This window comes from Bombina bombina, chromosome 5 (genome assembly GCF_027579735.1).
Source record: "Bombina bombina isolate aBomBom1 chromosome 5, aBomBom1.pri, whole genome shotgun sequence".
In the NCBI taxonomy this organism is placed as follows: domain Eukaryota; kingdom Metazoa; phylum Chordata; class Amphibia; order Anura; family Bombinatoridae; genus Bombina; species Bombina bombina.
In genome coordinates this window covers 290,450,520-290,469,151 of record NC_069503.1, presented here as the reverse complement: position 1 = coordinate 290,469,151, position 18,632 = coordinate 290,450,520, and the positions used below count along the sequence as shown (strand labels likewise).

The 18,632-nt window shown below is 39.4% G+C and overlaps 1 protein-coding gene across 2 annotated transcripts in view; it reads left to right on the top strand.

The window, feature by feature from the left end:
* The window catches only part of LOC128660276 (1-aminocyclopropane-1-carboxylate synthase-like protein 1), a 526,308-nt gene that overhangs the window by 337,486 nt on the left and 170,190 nt on the right, over nucleotides 1-18,632 (top strand). The window lies entirely within an intron of this gene.

Below are 18,632 nucleotides of genomic sequence, written 5' to 3'. Positions count from 1 at the left end.
TAAATAAATTATTCCTATTTAAAGTTAAATACTTACCTGTAAAATAAATCCTAATATAGCTGCAATATAAATTATAATTATATTATAGCTATTTTAGGATTTATATTTATTTTACAGGTAACTTTGTATTTATTTTAACCAGGTACAATAGCTATTAAATAGTTAAGAACTATTTAATAGCTAAAATAGTTAAAATAATTACAAATTTACCTGTAAAATAAATCCTAACCTAAGTTACAATTAAACCTAACACTACACTATCAATAAATAAATTAAATAAAATACCTACAATTACCTACAAATAAACCTAACACTACACTATCAATAAATGAATTAAATACAATATCTACAAATAAATACAATTAAATAAACTAACTAAAGTACAAAAAATAAAAAAGAACTAAGTTACAAAAAATAAAAAAATATTTACAAACATTAGAAAAATATTACAACAATTTTAAACTAATTACACCTACTCTAAGCCCCCTAATAAAATAACAAAGCCCCCCAAAATAAAAAAATGCCCTACCCTATTCTAAATTACAAAAGTTCAAAGCTCTTTTACCTTACCAGCCCTGAACAGGGCCCTTTGCGGGGCATGCCCCAAAGAATTCAGCTCTTTTGCCTGTAAAAAAAACACATACAATACCCCCCCCCCCCAACATTACAACCCACCACCCACATACCCCTAATCTAACCCAAAACCCCCTTAAATAAACCTAACACTAAGCCCCTGAAGATCTTCCTACCTTGTCTTCACCTCACCGGGTATCACACCGATCCGTCCTGGCTCCGATATCTTCATCCAACCCAAGAGGGGGCTAGACATCCATCATCCGACGGCTGAAGAAGTCCAGAAGAGGCTCCAAAGTCTTCATACTATCCGGGAAGAAGAGTAGATCCGGACCGGCAACCATCTTCTTCCAAGCGGCATCTTCTATCTTCATCCGATGAGGACCGGCTCCATCTTGAAGACCTCCACCGTGGACCGTTCTTCTTCCGACGACTACTTCCCGATGAATGACGGTTCCTTTAAGGGACGTCATCCAAGATGGCGTCCCTCAAATTCCGATTGGCTGATAGGATTCTATCAGCCAATCGGAATTAAGGTAGGAAAATTCTGATTGGCTGATGGAATCAGCCAATCAGAATCAAGTTCAATCCGATTGGCTGATTCAATCAGCCAATCAGATTGAGCTTGCATTCTATTGGCTGTTCCGATCAGCCAATAGAATGCGAGCTCAATCTGATTGGCTGATCGGATCAGCCAATCGGATTGAACTTTATTCTGATTGGCTGATTCCATCAGCCAATCAGAATTTTCCTACCTTAATTCCAATTGGCTGATTGAATCCTATCAGCCAATCGGAATTCGAGGGACGCCATCTTGGATGACGTCCCTTAAAGGAACCGTCGGAAGTCGTCGTCGGAAGAAGATGGGTCCGCGGTGGAGGTCTTCAAGATGGAGCCGGTCCTCATCGGATGAAGATAGAAGATGCCGCTTGGAAGAAGATGGTTGCCGGTCCGGATCTACTCTTCTTCCCGGATAGGATGAAGACTTTGGAGCCTCTTCTGGTCGTCTTCAGCCGTCGGATGATGGATGTCTAGCCCCCGCTTTGGCTTAGATGAAGATTTCGGAGCCTGGAACGATCGGTGATACCTGGCATGGTGAAGACAAGGTAGGAAGATCTTCAGGGGCTTAGTGTTAGGTTTATTTAAAGGGGGTTTGGGTTAGATTAGGGGTATGTGGGTGGTGGGTTGTAATGTTGGGGGGGGGTATTGTATGTGTTTTTTTACAGGCAAAAGAGCTGAATTCTTTGGGGCATGCCCCGCAAAGGGCCCTGTTCAGGGCTGGTAAGGTAAAAGAGCTTTGAACTTTAGTAATTTAGAATAGGGTAGGGCATTTTTTTATTTTGGGGGTCTTTGTTATTTTATTAGGGGGCTTAGAGTAGGTGTAATTAGTTTAAAATTGTTGTAATATTTTTCTGATGTTTGTAAATATTTTTTTATTTTTTGTAACTTAGTTCTTTTTTATTTTTTGTACTTTAGTTAGTTTATTTCATTGTATTTATTTGTAGATATTGTATTTAATTAATTTATTGATAGTGTCTTTGTTATTTTATTAGGGGGCTTAGAGTAGGTGTAATTAGTTTAAAATTGTTGTAATATTTTTCTGATGTTTGTAAATATTTTTTTATTTTTTGTAACTTAGTTCTTTTTTATTTGTTGTACTTTAGTTATTTTATTTCATTGTATTTATTTGTAGATATTGTATTTAATTAATTTATTGATATTGTAGTGTTAGGTTTAATTGTAGATAATTGTAGGTAGTTTATTTAATTAATTTATTGATAGTGTAGTGTTAGGTTTAATTGTAACTTAGGTTAGGATTTATTTTACAGGTAATTTTTTAATTATTTTAACTATTTTAGCTATTAAATAGTTCTTAACTATTTAATAGCTATTGTACCTGGTTAAAATAAATACAAAGTTACCTGTAAAATAAATATTAATCCTAAAATAGCTATAATATAATTATAATTTATGTTGTAGCTATATTAGGGTTTATTTTACAGGTAAGTATTTAGCTTTAAATAGGAATAATTTATTTAATAAGAGTTAATTTATTTCGTTAGATTTAAATTATATTTAACTTAGGGGGGTGTTAGTGTTAGGGTTAGACTTAGCTTTAGGGGTTAATCCATTTATTAGAATAGCGGCGAGATTCTGTCGGCAGATTAGGGGTTAATAATTGAAGTTAGGTGTCGGCGATGTTAGGGAGGGCAGATTAGGGGTTAATACTATTTATTATAGGGTTATTGAGGCGGGAGTGAGGCGGATTAGGGGTTAATAACTTTATTATAGTAGCGGTGAGATCCGCTCGGCAGATTAGGGGTTAATAAGTGTAGGCAGGTGGAGGCGACATTGAGGGGGCAGATTAGGGGTTAATAAATATAATATAGGGGTCGGCGGTGTTAGGGGCAGCAGATTAGGGGTACATAGCTATAATGTAGGTGGCGGCTCTTTGCGGTCGGCAGATTAGGGGTTAATAATTGTAGGTAGTTGGCGGCGATGTTGTGGGGGGGCAGGTTAGGGGTTAATAAATATAATATAGGGGTCGGCGGTGTTAGGGGCAGCAGATTAGGGGTACATAAGTATAACGTAGGTGGCGGTCGGCAGATTAGGGGTTAAAAAAAATTAATCGAGTGGCGGCGATGTGGGTGGACCTCGGTTTAGGGGTGCATAGGTTGTTTATGGGTGTTAGTGTACTTTAGAGCACAGTAGTTAAGAGCTTTATAAACCGGCGTTAGCCCAGAAAGCTCTTAACTACTGACTTTTTTCTGCGGCTGGAGTTTTGTCGTTAGAATTCTAACGCTCACTTCAGCCACGACTCTAAATACCGGAGTTAGAAAGATCCCATTGAAAAGATAGGATACGCAATTGACGTAAGGGGATCTGCGGTATGGAAAAGTCGTGGCTGAAAAGTGAGCATTAGACCCTTTCCTGACTGACTCCAAATACCGGCGGTAGCCTAAAACCAGCGTTAGGAGCCTCTAACGCTGGTTTTCACGGCTACCGCCAAACTCCAAATCTAGGCCTGTTATAGACACCCCAGCAAAGCCTGTTTTAGGGTTAAGTGCCTGCAAACAGCTAAATCTTATAAAAATAATCATGACTGTTGATCAGTATAACAAAGGTTTATCTAAGCAACAAGTTGAGGAACTATTTTCAGATGTGTTTCAAGGGCTAGGTTGTTTGCCTGGTGAATGCAGCATTAAACTAAAACCAGATGCACATCCAGTAATTCATTCACCAAGAAGGATTCCAATTGCCATAAAAGACAAACTCAAAGAGGAACTGGATCGCATGGTAAATTTAGGAGTGCTGAAAAAAGTAGATGAGCACACTGAGTGGGTGAGTTCAATGGTTGCAGTAGAAAAGAAAAACTCAGGTGCTTTAAGAATATGCATTGATCCAAGAGATTTAAACAGAGAAATCATGCGAGAACACTACAATTTACCAACTCTAGATGACATCACACACAAGTTAGCACATGCAAAATTCTTCAGTGTATTAGATGCTCAGTCAGGATATTGGCAGCTCAAATTAGATGAACAGAGCAGCAGGCTCACCACTTTTAATTCACCATTTGGAAGATGGCGCTTTACTAGAGTTCCCTTTGGTATTGCCTCAGCACAAGAAATATTTCAGAAAAAAGCACATGAAACCATTGAAGGCCTTCATGGTGTAGATGTAATCATAGATGATCTTCTGGTATATGGATCTACATGGAAAGAACATGATCAAAATCTGTGTGCACTATTGGAACGGTGTCGAGAGAGAAACATAAAGTTAAACCCAGGTAAAATGCAAATCGGTGTTACCCAAGTTAAATATTTTGATCATATTCTGTCACAAGATGGGCTAAAAGCAGACCCAGAGAAAATAGCAGCAATACAACATCTGGATCCTCCTACCTCTAAGAAGGAATTAGAAACCATTCTGGGTATGTTTAATTATCTGTCAAGGTTTGTTCCTGGATTAGCAGAAGCTACAGCTTCACTAAGAGAACTACTCAAAAAGGATGCACTATGGAGCTGGAATGACTCAATAAATAATGTTTTTGAAGATGTCAAAGGTCTTCTTGGGGTCAAAATATTGTAATCCAGTTTCCGATGAACGCTCAATAAGGAGGTAACAATACAGGTTGATGCCTCTCAATTCAGTTTAGGAGCAGTCCTAATGCAGGAAGGCAGGCCTGTTGCATATGCTTCCAGATCAATGACTCCTACGCAACGCAACTATGCCCAAATAGAAATGTTGGCCATTGTAATTGGTTGTGAAAAGTTTAATCAATACATCTATGGGCAGAAAGTCACAGTTGAGACTGATCATAAACCACTTATGAGCATCATGGAAAAACCACTTGTGTCTGCTCCACCAAAGCTGCAAAGAATGATCCTAAGAATACAAAAATATGATATGCATGTAGTATATGTACCTGGCAATAGAATTCAAGTAGCTGATATGCTTTCAAGGACATTTAAGCCTGGACAAGATGAAAGAGAGGAAAGGGACTTGGAAGAGCATGTGCACTCTGTACTTTCACAATTACCCTGCTACTGATGAGAAACTTAAAGAAATACAGCTAGCAACAGAAAGGGATGCAACTATGGCCAATGTGGTTACAATAATAAGGCAAGGATGGCCAAACTCAAAAGCCAAAGTGAATGTTGACTCAAAACCTTACTCGAATGTAAGAAAAGAACTGTCAATAATTGATGGGATTGTTTTTAAAGGTGAGAGAATTGTGGTTCCCCCAGAGCTCAGGAAAGAAATAATAAGAAAACTGCATATAGGGCATTTTGGAATAGCCTTGTGTAAAAGACGTGCTAGGGATCTCTTATATTGGCATGGAATGAATTCACAGATTGAAGATATGGTCAATAATTGTACAACATGTCAAGAAAATCAAAGAGCAAACCAAAAGGAGCCAATGGTAACAAGAGTACAGCCAGCGAGAGCTTGGCAAAGAATTGCATCAGACCTATTTACATGGAACCATAACAACTATCTTATAGTGGTAGACTACTACAGTCGTTACTTTGAAATAATTCAACTAAGAGACACTAAGTCTAGTGCAGTGATAAATGTCATTAAATCTGTCTTGGCAAGACATGGCATATGTGATGAGTTAATATCAGATAATGGTCCTCAGTACTCCTCAATGGAATTCGCAAACTTTGCGAAAGAATGGGGTTTCAAACACACATTGTCCAGCCCACATTACCCACAGTCAAATGGCTTAGCTGAAAAATATGTACAAATTGCAAAGAACATTTTGGAAAAAGCAGCCCAAACTAATCAAGATCCATACCTGTGTATTCTAAACTACCGTAACACCCCAATAGATGGAATTGCATCACCTTCACAATTACTAATGAGTAGACGTTTGAAATCAGTTTTGCCTTCAACACCTACACAACTTGCCTCCAAAGTACAGAATCCTGAAATGGTTAAACAGCGAGTGGAAACATTAAAAAACAGGCAAAAACAGTACTATGATCGTGGGTCTAAATTTCTAAAACCTTGTGAGCTTGGCGATAGGGTAAGGATGCAAAATTCAGAAGGAAGGTGGAAACCTGCAGTGGTAACCAAAGTAACAAGCGCACCACGCTCATACATTGTCCGCACCGAGAATGGCAAAGATTACCGGCGCAACAGAGTACATCTGCGTCATAACAGAGGTACAAATACAGGAGTTACAAATATTCCATTTATACTGACGCCATCCAATCTCCTCAGGAGATCCGATGTGTCTTTTACATAGCAGAGGAGCATCACCAAAAAGGGACATAGATGTTGATCTACGTATTCACCAATTTTTTTGGTGACACTCCCAATCCCAGACACTATCGGTCTCCCGGGTGGGCATTTCATATTCTTATGCAGCTTTGGTAAAACATAAAACACTGGCATCACTGGATTTTCAGGATACAAAAAAAGAAATTCTTTAGATGTAATTACACCTCTACTCTTTGCATTGTTAAGTAGTTTAAACAGGGAGTTCTATATTTTTACCAGTGAGTTTGTGTCTAGTTTTTCATATTGAAGCTTGTCATTTAATTGACGTTTACCTCATTCATATAAAGGCATTCGTCCATTAGGACCAGGTTACCACCTTTATCCGCCGGCTTTATCACCAGGAGAAGTCTGTACAAATTACTTGTGATCTTTCAATTTACCATTTTGCTGGTGGGAGGAGTTTCCGGACATCCACGGAATACCCTGAATGGGTTGGATTGAACATATCTCACTGAGCAATCTAACACAGAACTGTATTTTTAGGAAGTTCACTTCAGTTTATGTTAAGGTTGATAAACCATGCTTCATTATACTTTCAAGTCTATCTCGTGATTGACAGGCAGGAGGGTCTATAGTATGGAGGTTTCTGAATTTCATCCAATCAGATAAGAGGTGTGTCAGGACATCAAGCACACCCACCTCCTACGTCATTTTCATCACTGACCAGCCTGACACTGTGAGTAAAGTGGCGGAACGCCGAGTATCTGGCGTGTATTATTTAGAGGTATACCTCAGGACTTATCACATGCTAGCTAGCTCTATCACTTGGGGACATTGCAAGCTGTAGAGAAGCGATGTGCAGCCTGATGGTTGCAACCCAGCTTTGAAAGTCAGTACTGAATTGTGTATAGAACTATCCGTGTTTGTAATGAGCTCCTGTACCTTATATGCTCACTTTTTTTACTTTTTGTGATTGTGTTATGTATGATTGTGTGTATATCTGTTCAAGATCACTGAGCCTAATCTAGTCATTAGCATATTTTTCTTTAGGCATTGAATTCATTTTGGCATTTTCCTAAGATATCTGTGCGCAGGTTTTCCTTCTTTTAAAGTGACGTAACATGTGTCACTTTACTTTCTTGTCTATAGTGTTAGTTTAATAAATATAATATATAATATTGTAAAAAATATATAAAAATTATATATTTTATATATATATATATATATATATATATATATATATATATATATATATATTATATATATTTTTCTTCTACAAGATACGACGAGTCCATGGATTTCATCCTTACTTGTGGGATATTATACTCCTGCTAACCGGAAGTGCCAAAGAGCACCACAGCAGAGCTGTATATATAGCTTCTCCCTTCTCTCCACCCCCAGTCATTCTCTTTGCCTGTGTTTAGTACTAGGAAGAGGTAAAGTGAGGTGTTAGTTTTAGTTTCTTCAATCAAGAAGTTTTTTATTTTAAATGGTACCGGTGAGTACTATTTTCCTCAGGGAAGATATGAAAGAAGATTTCTGCCCTGAGGTTGATGATCTTAGTGGATGTAACTAAGATCCATGTTGGTTCCCACAGACCTTCTGAAGGTAGTACAAGAGAAATCTTCAGTGTGGAGAACGGTTTCATGCTACAAGCAGCATTGAGGTATGTTTAGTCCTTTATTTCTGAGGAGACTTAGTATATCAGAACTGGCTGACATTTTTCCCTGCAAGGGAAGGGGTAAGCAGTAGACCTGTAAACAAAGGTTATTACTGAAAATCCTGTGTGTATTATTTATTGACATAGTACTGGGCTTATTGCAGCATATATCAGAGACATTGGGAGAGGCAGCTTAACGGTTTTGTTTTTATTTGGAAAGATAACAAACAGTTATATGGCTGTTTAATGAGGTTATGTTTAGGGGACCACATGGCTTATTGCTAAACCGCTTCCCATGCGGTTGTACAGGCTAATGCGAACATCGCCCATGATGGGCGGAGCCTATTTTCGCGCGCTCAGACGCGCAGTTTACTCTGATTGAGAAGGCAGCAGGCATTAGCTCCGGTTGGGCCTAAACTGATGTTCTGTTAACCGGATTGTTGTCAAGTCATTTTGCAGTACCCTGGGGGCAGGTAGGCGCAACAGCAGAGCTGTGGCGAGGTACAGGGGTCGTTATTTCAAATCAAATAAATTTTTTGCTATAAAAATCTTTTTGAGGTTAATTTCACCCTTTGCTCTTATGGTGCAATAATTTTTGGCACTATTGTATAGGTGTAGCTAATTAGATAGCGTTTTTTAACGTTTTTAGGCAGTTTGGGGAAAATTGTGCGCTTTTTTATCTCTTAAAGGTGCAGTACACGTTTTTCAAAAAATTGTTTAAATCAATAAATAAAGTGTTTAACGACTATTGTGGTTATTACTAGTCTGTTCAACATGTCTGACATTGAGGAAACTCATTGCTCTATGTGTTTGGAAGCCATTGTGGAACCCCCTCTTACATTGTGTACCTCTTGTACTGAAAGGGCCTTACATTGTAAAAGAGCATATTTTAGGTTCTCTGAAGAGAATCAGGATATGCCATCCAATTCTCCCCAAGTGTCACAACCGTTAACGCCCACACAAGCGATGCCAAGTACCTCTAGTGCGTCTAATTCTTTTACTCTGCAGGAGATGGCTGCAGTTATGTCAACTACCCTTACAGAGGTATAATCTAAATTACCAGTGTTACAGGGTAAACGCAGTAGGTCAGGTATTAATGTGACTATTGAATCCTCTGATGCTTTATTGGCTATTTCCGATGTACCCTCACAGTGCTCTGAGTTGGGGGTCAGGGAATTGCTGTCTGAGGGAGAACTTTCAGACTCAGGAAATGTGTTACCTCAGACAGATTCGGACGTGATGTCCTTTAAATTTAAGCTTGAACACCTCCGCCTGTTACTTTGGGAGGTTTTAGCGACTCTGGATGATTGTGACCCTATTGTGATACCACCAGAGAAATTGTGTAAGATGGACAAATATCTAGAGGTACCTACTTACACTGATGTTTTTCCGGTTCCTAAAAGAATTTCGGAAATTGTAAAAAAGGAATGGGATAGACCAGGTATACCGTTCTCTCCCCCTCCTAATTTTAAGAAAATGTATCCCATATCAGACACCATTCGGCACTCTTGGCAAACAGTCCCTAAGGTGGAGGGAGCTATATCTACCCTGGCTAAGCGTACAACTATACCTATTGAGGACAGTTGTGCTTTCAAAGACCCTATGGATAAAAAGTTAGAGGGTCTTCTAAAGAAATTATTTATTCATCAGGGTTTCCTTTTACAACCTACGGCTTGCATTGTTCCAGTTACTACTGCAGCAGCTTTTTGGTTTGATGCTCTAGAAGAGTCTCTGAAGGTTGAGACTCCATTAGATGACATTTTGGATAGAATTAAGGCTCTCAAGCTAGCTAATTCTTTTATTACTGATGCCGCTTTTCAAATTAGCTAAATTAGCACCGAAAAATGCAGGATTTGCCATTTTAGCGTGTAGAGCGTTATGGCTCAAATATTGGTCTGCTGATGTGTCATCAAAATCTAAGCTTTTAGTTATTCCTTTTAAAGGTAAGACCCTATTCGGGCCTGAATTGAAGGAAATAATTTCTGACATTACTGGAGGTAAAGGCCATGCCCTACCTCAGGATAAGTCTGTTAAGATGAGGGGTAAACAAAATAATTTTCGTTCCTTTTGAAACTTTAAAGGAGGACCCTCTGCTTCCTCTTCCTCCACAAAGCAGGAAGGGAATTTTGCTCAATCCAAGTCAGTCTGGAGACCCAACTAGGCTTGGAATAAAGGTAAACAATCCAAGAAGCCCGCTGCTGCTACAACAACAGCATGAAGGGGCGGCCCCTGATCCGGGACCGGATCTAGTAGGGGGCAGACTTTCTTTCTTTGCTCAGGCTTGGGCAAGAGATGTTCAGGACCCCTGGGCACTGGAAATCGTGACCCACGGGTATCAACTGGAATTCAAGGATTTTATCCCAAGGGGGAGATTTCATCTTTCACGATTATCTGTAGACCAGATAAAAAGAGGCGTTCTTACGCTGTGTAAAAGACCTCTCTACCATGGGAGTAATTTGTCCTGTTCCAAAACTGGAACAGGGGCAGGGGTTTTACTCAAATCTTTTCGTGGTTCCCAAAAAAGAGGGAACTTTTAGACCCATTTTAGATCTCAAGTGTCTAAACAAGTTTCTCAGAGTTCCATCACTCAAAATGGAGATGGAGACTATACGAACAATCTTACCAATGATCCAGGAGGGTCAATATATGACTACCGTGGACTTGAATGATGCATACCTTCATATCCCTATTCACAAGGATCATCATCGGTTCATAAGGTTTGCCTTCCTGGACAAACATTATCAGTTCGTGGCTCTTCCCTTCGGGTTGGCCACAGCACCTAGGATCTTCACAAAGGTTCTAGGGTCCCTTCTGGTGGTTCTCAGACCGTGAGGTATGGCAGTGGCGCCTTATCTGGACGATATTTTGATCCAGGCGTCAACTTATCTGACAAAATCTCACATGGATACAGTGTTGTCTTTCCTGAGAACTCATGGTTGGAAGGTGAACATAGAAAAGAGTTCATTAGTTCCACAGACAAGGGTTCCCTTCTTGGGAACTCTGTATTTCTGACGGAGGTCAGAAAATCAAAGATTCTAAATACTTGCCGAACACTTCAGTCCATTCCTCGGCCATCAGTGGCTCAGTGTATGGAGGTCATTGTATTAATGGTAGCGGCAATGGACATCATTCCATTTGCTCGCTTTCATCTCAGACCACTGCAGCTGTGGGGACTATACGAATTTATCTCCTCAGATAAATCTGGATCAAGAGGCCAGAGACTCTCTTCTTTGGTGGTTGTTGCCAGATCATCTGTCCCAGGGGACTTGTTTCCGCAGACCCTTGTGGCTGATAGTGACAACGGATGCCAATCTACTCGGCTGGGGTGCAGTCTGGGATTGTAACAGTTCAAATTACAAACATACTTTAAATTACAATGTTCCATAAATATCCACAATGTAAATATACTTAGGAGATTCATTTAAGCATTAAGTGTGTATTCCCAGTTGTTTGGTTAAAAGGAACTAACCTGTCCTAATAACTGTTATACTGGGAAGTTTATATAGTTTCTTATGGTTAATATAGCCTGTCTATGATATAGTGATACCACAAGATTACAGTCTTCAACTCTGTGCAGAGAGAGATGAAGTGTTAAGCATGTCATTTAAAAGTAAATAACAATAAGGAGGTGCGCTCAATAGCGAAATATGTAATCAAATAATGTGCAGTCTGAGTAAATAAAAGTTCTCTTACCAAGCGTGGTAAAGGATATGTTTAAGAATCGGCTCAGGATGGGAGCGGAGGTAGTTTACAAGTTCGTAGCTGCTGTTGAAATACAGCTTGTCCTCAGTAGCGTGGCGAACACGGAAGTGTGAGTGAAGCGGCAGTCGGTGACGTCACCCGCTGTTAGAAGAGGAGCGGTCAGATGTTACGCTCAGGGTTCTGAGCCTCAGGTAAGCGTTTTCAGAATAGAAGCAATCTCCTGATAACCAGAAGGGAGAGGAAGTAGCCAGGAAAGTGAACACTTCAGGAGTCTGAGTTAACAGATGAGCTTGATTAGCAACAGCAGGATGCTGGGAGATCACAGCTAATACCAAGCAATGATAGAGGATAGGTAAAACCCCTTTATAGGAGGGAAATGAAACAGAGGCAGAAAAGTTAACCCATGATGGTACATGAGATATGACAGAGACCCCCAAAAAAATGAACCACACCGGGGTTCAAGGATGAGGGCGATCCGGATTCCTTCGATGAAATAAAGATACGAGTCGGGGTGCTGACAAGTTAACAGAAGGCTCCCACAAGTCATCTTCAGTGGTGTAGCCCTTCCATTGAACCAAATACTGTAAACGACCAGATACCAACCGTGAGTCCAATATCTTCTCAACTTCAAACTCACATTCAGGAGCTATGGGTAACGGTGCATTGGTAGATGATGGTGCAGATCTTAGTTCTTTATATGGTTTCAATAAGTTAACATGAAATGTAGGATGTATTCTATAAACATCCGGAAGATCCAACGTCACAGCATTGACATTGACAATTTTTTTAATAGGAAAGGGTCCAATAAAAAACCTGTTAAATTTCCTAGAGGGTGTGCTAAGACGTAAATTCTTAGTTGATAACCAGACGAGGTCCCCAACCATATAGTTTGGGGCTGGGCGTCTCCTAAGGTTGTAGTATTTCCTATGTCTTTCCTGGGCTACTCGGATATTATCAGCGAGTATAGTGAAAGTTTCTGCAATGTTATTTGTTGTGTCATTAACTACCGGACAGGAGCTTTCTTGCTGAGGATTAATATGAAAAGTTGGGTGGAACCCATAGTTGGCAAAGAATGGTGTGGATTTAAGAGATGAGTGATGAGCGTTATTATGAGCAAATTCTGCTAATGGCAGCAGCGATGTCCAATTGTCCTGGTTTTGAGTGGTGAAACACCTGAGATATTCCTCTAACCACTGATTGGTTCTTTCCGTTTGCCCATTTGTTTGGGGATGATAGGCTGTACTCAAACGTTGTTCAATTGATAAAGAGGAACAGAGTTCTTTCCACAAATGAGAAGTAAATTGGGTTCCTCTATCCGTAGTTATTGACTGTGGTAGACCATGAAGTTTTATGACATTATTGATTAATAAAGTTGCGGTTTCCAGTGATGTGGGTAATTTATGATAAGGGACGAAGTGTGCCATCTTAGAAAACAGGTTTACTACTACCAGGATTGTGTTGTTGTTATTAGATCTTGGCAATTCAACAATGAAATCGGCTGCAATATGGGTCCATGGTTTTTCAGGAATAGGTAATGATAATAGATATCCGACTGGTTTAGCCTTTTCATATTTACAAGTGGTACAAATCTCACAGGATTGTATATATTTAATGACGTCTGGGTTCATATGTGGCCACCAGTAAGATCTCTTAGTTAGTTCTAAAGTTCTCTGTATTCCTGGGTGTCCAGTCAAACAGGTATCATGCATGCTTTTAAGTATGTTCATTCTCTGTGATGGAGGAACATATATTTTATCCTTATAGTAATATAATCCTTCTGAGTCTTGAGTTAGGATATCCCTTGGAAGGGTGTTATCTGTTTCTTGATCAACCTGTAGTTGTGATCTGAAGTTGAATGCAATTCCTATTGTTTCTTGTAGACAGTGTTCAGGAATTATTGTACCATAGGGTGAATTTACTTTAGGTTTTTCAGGTAATCTTGAGAGTATATCTGCTTTGGTATTTTTAGATGCAGGTCTGTAAGTGATGTTATATAGGAATCTTGAAAAGAATAGACTCCACCTGACTTGCCTGGAAGTCAAGGTCCTGTGAGTCTTTAGGTATTGCAGGTTCCTATGATCGGTGTAAATTTGTATGGGTATGTCTGTACCCTCCAGAAGATGCCTCCAATGCTCCAAAGCCGATTTCATTGCCAACAACTCCTTTTCCCCTACATGATAGTTGATTTCTGAGACTGTTAATACTCTAGAGTAATACGCTACTGGATGTAATGGTTCTTGAGGTGATGGACGTTGTGATAAAATGGCACCTATTGCATAGTGAGATGCATCAACTTCTAATATATATTGTAAATTAGGTTTGGGGTATGATAGAATGGGTGCTGTGGTAAATCTAGTCTTTAAATACTGAAAAACTTCATCAGCATCTTGTGACCATTTGTAGGGTATGTTGGCTTTTGTTAATTCAGTAAGAGGTTTCGCTATTCTAGCGAAATCTTTTATGAACTTTCGATAGAAGTTAGAAAATCCAAGAAATTTCTGTACTTCATTCTTAGATTTTGGTGTTGGCCAATTTAATATTGCGTCAACTTTATCTGATTGCATAGATATTCCTTGAGGTGTTATATGATATCCTAGAAAAGTAATGTCTTGAGAATGGAAAATACATTTCTCTAATTTTACATATAAATGATGTGCCTGCAATCTGGAGAGTACAACTCTTACTTGTTTTATATGTTCTTCTATATTAGATGAATAGATCAAAATGTCATCTAAATATATCACCATGGAAGTATCAAGTAAGTCCCTGAATATATCATTTATGTACCGCTGAAAGGTGGCCGGGGCGTTACATAAGCCAAAGGGCATAACTGTATACTCATACAACCCATATCTGGTTCTGAAGGCAGTAAGCCATTCATCACCGGGTTTTATTCGTATGAGATTATACGCACCTCTTAAATCTAGTTTTGTGTAAACTGATGCCCCTTTCAACCTTTCTATCAACTCTGATATTAGTGGGAGTGGGTAACGATTCTTAATAGTTCTTTTGTTCAGTTCCCTATAGTCCACAATTGGACGTAAGGTATGGTCTTTATTTCTGACAAAAAAGATCCCTGCTCCAGCTGGAGAGGTAGAGGGTCTTATAAAACCTTTTCGTAAATTTTCCTCAATGTAAGATTTTAGATGAGCTAACTCGTTTTCAGACAATGGAAAAATATGGCCATATGGAATATCTGAGCCGGGAATTAAATCTATTGGGCAATCATACGGCCGGTGAGGTGGTAGAGTTTCAGCCTCTTTTTTACAGAAAACATGTGCAAAATCTAAATACTGTAATGGTATCTTAGTCTCAGTGATTGAAAGTACTGATGTTTGTGGGAAACAAGTAGATTTACAGTATGACGAAAGAAACTGTATACTATTTTCAGCCCAAGATATTGTAGGTTGATGAAGTCTCAACCATTGTAACCCTAACACAATTGAGAATATAGGTGAGGATATCACATCAAATGTTATATATTCGCAATGGTTATCTTGTGTTGTTATCTGTAAAGGAACTGTTTGATGTGTTATAGGCCCTGATTCTAGTTGCTTCCCATCAATGAGACGCACTATAACAGGGGTTTGTTTCTTAACAAGTGGTATTTTATTATTCTCTACAAGTGCACAATCAATATAACAAGAGTAAGCCCCTGAATCAATCACTGCTTCAGATCTGAGGCGATGGTGATCCCCCTGTAGAGAAATGGGAATGGAACAATTTGTTACATGACTATTTGTGAAATTTAAAGTAACTTCTTTGTTAATTTTCTTACCCTTCTTTGTTTTCTTAAGTACAGGACAAGTTGGAACATCATGTTCATGCGATGCACAATACAGGCAAAGATGATTGATTCTTCGTCTGTTTTTCTCTTCAGGAGATAAAGGTCCTTTTATAGCCCCAATATCCATAGGTTCCTCAATACCTTTTGTATGTTGTGGAGTGGTTCTTGTGTCATGATATCTATAATTAGTGTCATGGAAATTTTTTTCCTGTTTCCTCTCTCTGATCCTGTGATCTATTTTTATGGCTAATTGCATTAAAGTCTCTAAATCCTCTGGTAAATCAAGTCTGGCGAGTTCATCTTTTATGGCATCTGACAATCCCAACCTAAACTGACTCCTCAATGTTACTAAATTCCAACCTGAATCTAATTGCCAAATCCTCTACAGCCTTTTTATTTTGTTTTAGATTCCTAAGTTTAAATTCTGCTGTACTTTGTTTGTGTGGGTCTTCATATAAGGATGAGAGTGAGTTAAGGAAACTGTCCAAAGAGTTTAGTATTGGACTGTTTTGCTCATATAGAGAATCTGCCCAAACACGAGGTTCCCCTCTTAAATAGGAAATCATAGTTAAAACCTTAGTTTTTTCAGTAGAAAAGGTTTTAGGTTTTAAAGTAAAAAAAAGTGTGCAAGCATTAACAAATTGTCTGAAATTTTTTCTGTCTCCACTGAATTTATCTGGTGGGCAAACTGGGGGTTCTATAACAGATTCTGTGTGTTGTTGTGGAGGAATATATCCTTCTTTAATTATGGATTTTAAGGTCTGATTTTCAATCTGTAGGTCTCTAAGACCCTGATTTAGCTGATCCACTTTCTGCCCCAAAGATGCTACATAATTTGAGAGTTCCACAGGATCCATTACTGCCTTTAGTTGTTTGCCTTGTTTTATTGGCTTGGTATTTCTGTAACAGTTCAAATTACAAACATACTTTAAATTACAATGTTCCATAAATATCCACAATGTAAATATACTTAGGAGATTCATTTAAGCATTAAGTGTGTATTCCCAGTTGTTTGGTTAAAAGGAACTAACCTGTCCTAATAACTGTTATACTGGGAAGTTTATATAGTTTCTTATGGTTAATATATCCTGTCTATGATATAGTGATACCACAAGATTACAGTCTTCAACTCTGTGCAGAGAGAGATGAAGTGTTAAGCATGTCATTTAAAAGTAAATAACAATAAGGAGGTGCGCTCAATAGCGAAATATGTAATCAAATAATGTGCAGTCTGAGTAAATAAAAGTTCTCTTACCAAGCGTGGTAAAGGATATGTTTAAGAATCGGCTCAGGATGGGAGCGGAGGTAGTTTACAAGTTCGTAGCTGCTGTTGAAATACAGCTTGTCCTCAGTAGCGTGGCGAACACGGAAGTGTGAGTGAAGCGGCAGTCGGTGACGTCACCCGCCAGTCAGCTGTTAGAAGAGGAGCGGTCAGATGTTACGCTCAGGGTTCTGAGCCTCAGGTAAGCGTTTTCAGAATAGAAGCAATCTCCTGATAACCAGAAGGGAGAGGAAGTAGCCAGGAAAGTGAACACTTCAGGAGTCTGAGTTAACAGATGAGCTTGATTAGCAACAGCAGGATGCTGGGAGATCACAGCTAATACCAAGCAATGATAGAGGATAGGTAAAACCCCTTTATAGGAGGGAAATGAAACAGAGGCAGAAAAGTTAACCCATGATGGTACATGAGATATGACAGGGATTCCCTGAAGGCTCAGGGTGTTTGGACTCAGGTGGAGTCTCTACTTCCAATCAATATTCTGGAATGGAGAGCAATATTCAATGCTCTTCAGGCATGGCCTCAGTTGGCTTCGGCCAAATTCATCATATTCCAGTAGGACAATATCACGACTGTGGCGTATATCAATCATCAGGGGGGAACAAGTAGTTCCTTAGCGATTATAGAAGTATCAAAGATAATCCGATGGGCGGAGGCCCACTCTTGCTATCTATCGGCAATCTGCATCCCAGGAGTAGAGAACTGGGAAGCGGATTTTCTAAGTTGTCAGACTTTTCATCCAGGGGAGTGGGAACTCCACCCGGAGGTGTTTGCCTCATTGAATCGCCAATGGGGCAGACCGGAATTAGATCTGATGGCATCTCGTCAGAATGCCAAGCTTCCACGTTACGGATCCAGGTCGAGGGATCCTCAGGCCTTGGAAGTACCTTGGTCCTTCAGCCTAGCTTATGTGTTTCCACCGTTTCCTCTCCTTCCACGCGTGATTGCTCGGATCAAACAGGAGAGAGCTTCAGTAATCCTGATAGCGCCTGCGTGGCCACGCAGGACTTGGTATGCGGATCTAGTGGACATGTCCTCTCTGCCACGGTGGAAACTTCCTTTGAGACAGGACCTTCTCATTCAAGGTCCTTTCCAACATCCAAATCTAAATTCTCTGCAGCTGACTGCTTGGAGATTGAACGCTTGATTTTATCTAAGCGGGGTTTCTCTGATTCGGTCATCAATACTTTGATACAGGCTCGTAAGCCTGTCACTAGAAAAACCTATCGTAAGATATGGCGTAAATATCTTTATTGGTGTGAATCCAAGGGTTACTCATGGAGTAAAGTTAGGATTCCCAGGATTCTGTCTTTTCTCCAAGAAGGATTAGAGAAAGGGTTATCAGCAAGTTCCTTAAAGGGACAGATTTCTGCTTTGTCAATTTTGCTTCACAAATGTTTGGCAGATGTGCCAGATGTTCAGTCTTTTTGTCAGGCTCTATGCAGAATTAAGCCTGTATTTAGACCAATTACTCCTCCCTGGAGTTTGAATTTAGTTCTTTGAGTTCTTCAAGGGGTTCCATTTGAACCCATGCATTCCATAGATATTAAATTGTTATCATGGAAAGTTTTGTTTTTGGTTGCTATTTTTTCTGCTCGAAGAGTTTCGGAGCTTTCAGCGTTACAATGTGATTCGCCTTATCTTATATTTCATTCTGATAAGGTGGTTTTGCGTACCAAACCTGGATTTCTTCCTAAGGTTGTTTCAAATAAGAATATTAATCAGGAAATTGTTCCTTCCTTGTGTCCTAATCCTTCTTCTAAGAAGTAGTTTCTGTTACATTATCTGGACGTGGTCCGTGCCTTGAAGTTTTACTTACAGGTAACCATGGATTTCCGTCAATCATCTTCATTATTCATTGTTTATTCTGGAAAGCGTAGGGGTCAGAAAGCAACGGC